This window comes from Neovison vison, chromosome 1 (genome assembly GCF_020171115.1).
Source record: "Neovison vison isolate M4711 chromosome 1, ASM_NN_V1, whole genome shotgun sequence".
NCBI classification, from domain to species: Eukaryota; Metazoa; Chordata; class Mammalia; order Carnivora; family Mustelidae; genus Neogale; species Neogale vison.
Window position 1 is genome coordinate 96,770,902 of NC_058091.1, and position 9,225 is coordinate 96,780,126.

Here is a 9,225-nt window from a genome sequence, read left to right on the forward strand (position 1 = left end):
TTCAGTAGTTCTGATACTATTTTAAAAACCCACCTTAAACAGTGTACGATGGTGAACAACTCTGCTCAGACTTCTGGCTAATTTGCTCTTCCAGAATAGAACTTCTAGGTTATCTACCTGGAAGGACTTCGGTATAACTCCATTGCCAAATATTGTTGAAGTTACTAAGTCATGAGAGATGAGTAAAAAGAGCTACAGCCGTTGGTGGTATTTGTTGTCCTAACTGCAATATAAATGATCACTGACAGGTGAAAGACTATCAGTGTTGAAGCAAAACACAGGAGGAATACAGACTACCTACACCTAACTGACAAAGTAAAAATACAGAGTTCTCACTCTGAGAACTTAAAAAACAAAATAAAAATAAACAAACACCCACAACTATTGTTGACCGGCACTTGTGATAGAATACAAAGTCTATATTTTCAAAATTAAAATAGAAGAAGCATTAACAAAGGATTTTTGACTGTGACTAGAAATGAACAGATCCTGGCAAAGAGAGAACCTAGGAAACAATGTGTTTGATATTACCCTGTAGTGTTGAGGCATCATAGCTAAAATTTTAAACCAAAAGAATGTTTGGGGACCACTTCTTATACTCTACGCTCCATGTAGAACCACAGGAAAAGACATTTCTTAGTGTCAGAATGTTTCCAAATAAAATGCTAGCTGCCACTATCCTTTCCTCATACACTTGGGGTTCGTTTACTAATTTAATTTCTTATCCTCTCATTGAGAAATTTTTATATAGTTATATGTATATATAGATGATAGTTATACACATATAAAGAGATGTGTATTAACATCTAGAAAACGATCATAGATTTCCATTATGTTTTTTCAGACAAAGTAAAGTAGTCTATGAACAACAGCTCATGAAACTGAGTCTCTGGAGAGAGGTGGAATTTCAAGGCTGACACTCTACTGGTTCTAAATGATCAGGTTAATAGCAGAACTGGGATAGAGGGTCATAACATTATCTCGTTATCTATTTCTAGAGTGAGTAGGAAAGGGCATTTTGGTGATTTACCATTCACAAATCAGAAGTGAGTTTTATTTCTTAAGATGTCTGCCTTCAGCACTGTACACACAAGTTAAATTTCAGTATTTCTATCTTGGAAGCTACTTTTATCTAAAATTGCACCTCAACATTTAAATCTCAGACACTGCCCCTCTGCGCATCTCCACATTGAAGAGATTAGTCACAACCTTTCTGGTTACAGAAATAACATGTGCAAATCAGAGCAATGCCTTCTTGTACATCAAATATTCACCCCACCCCCATCTTTCCATACTAACCTTCCAGAGAATGAAATTACTGAAACAATTACCTTAAACCTTAGCTCCTAGAACTATCTACAATGTAACATCTACAGAAAGGAGACAGGAAACTCATTCCAGGAAAAAAAAAAAAAAAAGAAGAAGAAGAAAGAAAGAAAAAGCCAAGCAAAATATTACAGCACACTTATTTGTAGCAATTTACTTTTATAGTAAAATTCCATATTGATGTAGAATCTGTTCTTTAAATATGTCAGCCTCAAGATACCACAGCTATGTTACTAACCACGGGAAATTCTAAATCTGTAACTCAGGGCTTAACCCTGTCTACTTTACAATTTAATAATACCAAGGAGCATAGGTCTCATTTGAGGACTATTGAGAACACCAAAGAAAATAAAACATATGAAAATCTCTAAGAAACACACAGTGAACTCATAAATATGACTTTCTCTTCCTTTTTTACTTCTAATAGAGAAGAAAAATAAATAATCCATATATTAGAGTGATGAGTAGCTCTCTCAAGAAATGCAAACAATATAGGGAGTATAGCTCAATGATATGGACCTTAAAGGGGATATTTCAGAATTTGAAAAGTCCAGCATTATTATCTTTTTATTGTCTGTCATTAAAATTCAACAGATAATAGTTCAACTTTCTAACTCTTTGGATAAGTCTAAGAACATGACTATATGAGACTGAATAGCTTTCTAGCAAAGAAAAATATTGGTCCTAGTGTCCCAAAAAAATGACAGTCTGGCTTCATTTGAACCTGGACATGCAGATATTACCTTCACCACTCATTTGACTATTTTATCGAAAACCTATTAAATACCTTCCTGAGTTCCACACAGAACCTACTTTGGGGGAAAGGAAGGGTCGGGAATGGTACCAATACCATGAAGTATATATAGACAAGATCTGATGAAAGAAACTAGATATTTGGTGGGGCTGTGGTCTTGAAAAAAACCATAGAAATTTCCAAGAAAAGTGTAGATTTTATCATTTAAAGCTGGTTTCAAGAATCCAAAAAAAATTTTTTTTAGCATTACCATCTGACATCCATATACTTGCATCAGCTTTAGAAATACTCAGTATCTCCACTTACCTATCTGTAAAATAAAGCTCACACCACAATCCAACATTAGAATTTAATTATAACTAAAAATTAATTATAGAAAACATTATAAGAGAAATTTAATTCTTACCTCAAAGTCAAATAGGTACAAATAAGTCATAAATATTTATAAGATTTTAAAACATGGAATTATTAAACCAAGAATAAATACAAAATAAATCAAATCCTCAAAATCCAAGCCATATTATTTTTTTCCCATCTTCCATTCACTTGTACTTCAATTTACAGAAAGGCACAATTTGCTTTTTCATATGTGAATACACAAATAGTAAATATAGTTATGTTTATTTTATTGCACATTTTTATTTGCATATAAAATGATTACCCTTAAATTATTTGTAAAGAATGTAACCAGACCCCCTAAAATCTGTGTCCATCTAGCTGGAAGCAGAAATATAATTCTTTGAATCATTATTCATTTGCATTTATCGAGCTTCTGTATCGCTTAAACAGAAGCCCCAAAATGTCAAATATGAAATACTCCTCATAAAACTTAATTTGGCAGATAATTTTCTGAGCTCCTTCAATACGGAAATCGAAAAAAACCAGAAGTACAGTTGTTCTGTGTGCCAAGAAGCATTGAACGCATTACAAGAAACAAAGTCAAACATGGAAGGAGTTGTACTTTTGAATCAGGTCAGATTCTGGTGTACAAACAGAATTCTGGGGTCTGGTTCAATTCCGGGGGAAACAGAGCCAGAGAGGAGATGCGAAAGAGTGAGAAAGAGAGATCACTCAAAAGATTATTGATAATTCAAAGGCCGGGCGCCCGCACTCACTCAGCAGTGTGGTACTGACAATTATTAACTACAAAACTGTGGTCGCAGAGTCAGGGTAAATAAGCTATCACCACGGGGCTGAGCGGTGGGCCGCCGTGCCACCGGAACGTGTTTTCCTGCAGCAGGCGCTCCCCATGACAGCTACAATCAAGAGTGGCTGCAGGCAGCTGCCTTGCTGCAGGCCACATTCAATGATGTCGGACTGCATTAGTCCCCGGCGAAGCTGTCACCTTCTAGCCTGTGAAGTGATAGCGTGAAGAGGCTCCTGAAGTCTCTCCAGTCCCTGGATTTGGGTTTCAGGGGGGAGGAAGGGAAACAATGTGGGGGGGGGGGCGGGGAAAAAAAAGGAAAGAAAGAAAAAAGACCATTAGTACTCTGACTGCTTGCAGCATGCATTTTTGCTCTCAGAGTAGAGGGGGAAAAAATAGCTTAGGTGAGCTGGATTCAAGAAGTTGTCTGGTGTTGTTGGATAATTGTGGGGTTTTTCCCCACCCCTACCCCCAACAAGTAGCTCTTTTTCAGGAGTAGTGCCAGGAGAGTGTCCTATTTTCAGGATTTGAGAGTCACTCTGTGGTTCACCCTCCTTGGGACAGAGCGTTGCCTTGGAATGTATTTTCTAATATATGATATCCCCAAGGATTCTCTAGCAGTCTGGATAGTTTGCAGAGTCTGATCTGCAAGTGTGGAATATTTTATTTCTTTTCTAAGCTTTCCAGAACTTTAGCTTGGATGGAGTTAGAGATTTCTTTCCTAAGGGATCACTTGACTTTCAGAGCTAAAGAGAAATAAACTCAGGTTATGCTGGGAAGTTATTTGGGGACAGGATGTATTTTGGATAATCAACCTGCCCAGAACAGTTTGTAATCCTCACCACACTACAGCCAATGTCCCAAGGACGGTTAAGATTAGAGATTTTTCAAGGGTAAAACAGTATTTTCACTTTTCTGCCAAGACATAAATTCTCAAATGGAAGTGATTGAGGGGTGATGGCGACTCATGATATTTCATTAAAATGTCTGAGTACCACTACTTATGAAATTAGCAGGGAGAAAGGAGTTACTTACAGAAGGCACTAAAGAAATTCCAGGTAGCACAGTATTAAGATGCATATCTACTCTCAAAATATCATTTGGTTGGAGGAAAAACATGCCACGTGAAACACTAAAAATCAGAAACACCCGGTGGTTCAGCCAGTTAAGCATCTGCCTTCCTCTCAGGTCATGATCCAGGTCCTGGGATGGAGCTGAGCCCCAGGTCGGGCTCCCTGCTCAGCGGAGAGGCTGTTTTTCTCTCCCCCTCTGCCCCTTCCCCCAGCTCATGTTCATATGCTCTTTCTCTCTCTCTCTCTTTCTTACTCTCTAAATAAATAAATAATATCTTGAGGGGGGGGGGAAACACTGAAAATCAGTTCGAGGATACAGAGGACCCTTCCTATGACTCACTGGACAAGTCACTTAACCACTCTTTCTGAGTTTTCGCATTGGAAAGGCAAGCACAAGGGTGTCTCCAGATAGAGATTATGGGAGAGGACATACTGCGTGCCTTACAGCACTGCCAAATAAATTTACCAAAGAACAGAAATTCTGAATTTCCCAGATTAGTTTGCTAACTTAAAATTCTCTTCTTCATCTGAGAAGTTTAAGACATTTTTTTTTTCACTTCACATTGGTTAACTTTGGGCATTCCATAGCATCAGTAGAGTAAAATGGTTGTTTAGTGATTATTTAATGAATGCCTGGCAACACTACAGTCATAAATGGACAAAACACTCAAGGTTCATAGCTACAAATTGGTGTTCTTTAAACCAGAGATCTATTGTGCTGCTCAGATTAAACTGGGCAAAGGAGCTGCCTCAGCTTTTTGAAGCTGCAGCAACCTGACTTCTTAGCAACTCAGAAAAATAAACCACTGAAATACCCTAAGCTGTGGGGCTCAGATGCCATTATCTCCCCAGCATGCTGTGAGGTCTCTTGCAAAAGCCTCACCTCTCTAGTGACTGAATGACAGCCAGGCTTCCAGAGTGTACTTCCTGCGTGAGGTCCTCCCCACTTGGAAGGAATCGGTAATATACCACCCTTCTGGAGGGAGAGAACTTCCTTCCGGCCCTACTTTTCAAGGTTTCTAAGAAATGTCATGGAAAATCTGGAAGTTATTTGGGGGCTTTCAAAACCAAACTCCCAACTAAAAGAAAGAAGACATTTTGGGTGGCGGTGGTAGTAGCAATAGTCGTCGTTGTAGTAACACATAGAACCTTGGAAGAGTTTTCAAGTTAGATATTTCCCATCTGTGCCTCTCTGTGTCCTTATTTTCCGGTGTGAAAACTCCCTGGAGTTTTGTTGGTGGGGTTTGTTGTTGGTTGTACAGGGCTACCCTGATGATCAAACTGGAAACAGCCCCTCTGTGAAAAGAACACGGGCTGAAACCTAAGACATTAAGAACACACATTCGTGATGACCCATCTTTCACAGAATCCTAGTAGAATACCTACCCACACTTCTAAGTATAGCTATTCTTTACAGTTGAGAGACACATTCCTCTGCCTGATTCCCAGAGTGGCCTTGAATGGCCTCATCTTTCCTACTTTCTGATGAGTCAGGTCTAGAATACGGCTTCACAGCTCATCGTTCTAAGGATATTAATGTGGAGAGGTTTGCCATAGAACAGATGCACAGTTGCACGTAGGAGTAAATGCACCATAGGCTCAAGACCATTATCGTTCCTCCCGTCATCACAGCCAGAACGGAAATCTCAGAGGGAGTCTTATACGGGAAACAGAATGCCTTTATTTATTTATTTTTGTATCGTGGCATAATTTCCCAGCTGCTGGAGAAAGCCTCGGTGTGCCCCTTTATCTCAGAAAAATAAAACTGATGCCATTGTTAATAGAATGAGACTTCACTGGGTCTCCAAAGTAACAGTCACTCGAGAGCGTGCTGTTCTCCTAAAGGAAAAATATCTCATGGTTGAAATAAAACCATATGGATTCTCTGAAGTCTTTTTCTCTTAAAGTGTCGAACAGTCAAAATAAACCACTGGGAAACAATATTTTCACCTTCTGAAACACACTGCTTTTATTGAAATATATCCTGACGGTAATAATAAATGATGTAGCCTTAGACAGAAACCCTTCACCCCTACGTCAGCAAACATTGGTCTGTGTAAACTGAGGAGTCCTCAGCTGAGGTGAGGGCTTGCGGCATTAGGATTTGGGGATTAGAAGAGAGAGAAGAACCATGTGGGAGAGCTGGCCGGACCAGGTGGGCTGCATAAAGGCAAAGAAAAGAAAAGAGCAGTGGAGAGAGGCAGGAGGACCGGATGTCTAGACTAGAAAAGTCATGGTCAAACAAATAGAAGGTGGCCGAACTGTAGGAAGTGGTGAAGAGAGGAGATGCAAAGGAGACTTCTAGGTGGCTGTGGGAAACCACTGGATCCCCTACGACATTCTCTGAAAGCACTTTGCTCTCTGAATTCCTTTGCGCATTTTTTCTTTCGGTATCAAGGAGAACGTTCCAACAGGCATTTTGGAAGTGAGAATGAAGTGAAGAATGTAATTTACGAAACTTAATGCATGATGACAGTAATTGCTCAGATAAGGGTGGATATATACCAATACTTACATACTTACGGGTGACATATATATCCGAAGGTATATATCTAGATACCAAACACAAAAATTGATCCTCACGTTAATGAAAATCTTTGGAAAAAAAAAAAAAACCAAAAACAAACAAAAAAAAGATTCTTGTAAATATTTTATTTTGGAGAGTTTTCAAAACAGTTGTAATATTTAGAAGCATGAAGTGAAAATTAAAGAATATATTAAAATATCTACATGAGGCAGATTCTTGAACATAAATAGTGTGCAGAATTTTCATGATTGGCAACATTGTGCTTTTAAATTTTAAATGTTGCTTTGAAAATTCTATTTAGACATGCAATAGCATCTCATAAGCATAAAATTTGTGGTAATCAGAGAGTAGCCAAAAGTTAAGGACAGTGATTTTTAGGGTCATGAAAATTCTTGTTCCCCAGATTCCTTCAGATGTATATGAAGAGAAGTATGGATTGAGTATTGACATGTATCTGAAGTAAAGTATTAAGCTTGGCAAAGCACACAGAGATCAAAACCCCCTTGTTCACGCAGATGAGCATCAGTCAAATGTTTTCATCATTGGATTTCATGAACAGAGACCCTTGATGAATCATGTGAAGGCTCCTATAGTCTTAGCAAGGGGCTGAAGAAATGGCCAGGTTGATCAGAGCAGTGTACACATCCCAGGAAATTTCAAAAGACATATTTAATAGGAGCTCCTTGCATTGAAAAGGAAATTATATGTACATATATATATTTGCCTTTTGACATATATCTAAAAATATAAATAATGGAATTTTAAAAAAATAAACCAGGTATCAAAGTTTCTTATGATGTTTTACGTTTACCTTTTCTTTTTTCTTTGACGATGATTCACTAAGCTATGAACCGAAGGTGATTTATCTACTTTTCAACGTGGCAAGAACAGGGCTACTACGGGCTATCATACCTGAATGGTTCTACTTAGTGTGTGCAGCAGGAAAAGAAAGCTCATTTTCAGTACTTTTGAGCGACCAGTCCACAAAGACCTTTGCTGAATATGATTTGTTCTCTTTAGATTCCAAATAAAAGCCACAATCTATTTAGAAATATAACCCACATTCAAGTCTGCAATCCCTTCTCCCAAACATGGGGCTGGATGTACTTTATAATTCAGAATTTTGCAAAAGTTTAAAAGTAATATATCATATCTTATGTAGAACCCTCAATGGGGGCCTAAGGCGGGATCATCATGAACACATTAACATTTCCATAGTGAAATATGTGAATATTCTTAATAACTAGAATGAATCAAGTCTATAAATAGCCTCCTCAGTTCAGGTCCATCTTTTATGCCAAATTAATTTCTCAAAACTTGGGGTTTCCAGAGGCTTTTGTATTTTAGAAACGAAGATGAGGATATATGGACATGTATTCTTACTGTTTTTCTTTTAAGAGTTATTACTTCTAAAACTGAACAAAAGACTTCACAATTCTAGAAGCTGTCCTCTGTAAAATACTATTTAATGTTTTTTAAAAAAGATTATTTATGGGATTCATTGCTTCAAGACTCACTATACCATATCTCTAATGATTTAATATATTCCACATAAATATTTTCTATATTTCTGTAAAAATATTTTGAGTCTGCATATTATATTTTAGTGAGGAAAGAAGTAGCAAAATGAGGCTTTTTTTACTGGTTACGTTTAAGTCCTACAATTAGAAACCCTATCATTGATATCATATATATATATATACTGATAATTAGGCAAGTCTCAAATATTCCATTCTGGAATATTTGAACTGAAGAATAAGAAAAGTGAAAGAAGGAAAGGATAAATGAAAGAAGGAAAAAAAAAAAAAAAGGAGAAAGCAGAACACACAACCCTATTTCCCTCTGAGATGGTGGTGCTTTGGCACCTTGAACAGAACCCTTCAAGGATCAAGTTGAAGAACAGGTTTCCCCATGTGTGTGCTGTTTGTAAAACCCAGGAAAACTCAGAAAGGGGCTCAGGGTTGGAAGCAAACCCCAGACCTGTGAAGATGACATGGGACCCAAAATTGACACTTATGAATCAAAACCACACTACCAAAGGGCAGCCAGATGCCCAGAACATGAGCAAGGTGCACCCCAGGGGAAACGTAGAGGGAGGGAGAGCTGGGTGCTTTTAGACCCAACTTGAGCATCTAACGCCAGGGTCTCAAAGAAGATCTGAGTCAAGATAAGGCATGCACACCATCCACGCAGGCCGGTAGAGAAATAAGACCCACAGACACGGCCTTCTCTTACAGAAGGAGAAAACCAGCAGCCAGGCTCACAGAGAGCCCAAACCTGGACAGCAGGTTGCTTGGCCTTTTGTATCCAGTTAAAAAGCCACTCGCAGAGTCATAGAGCTGGCAAGAACTCACACCAAGGGCACGGTCACATATATACCGATGCATGCCTTGCTGTGGTT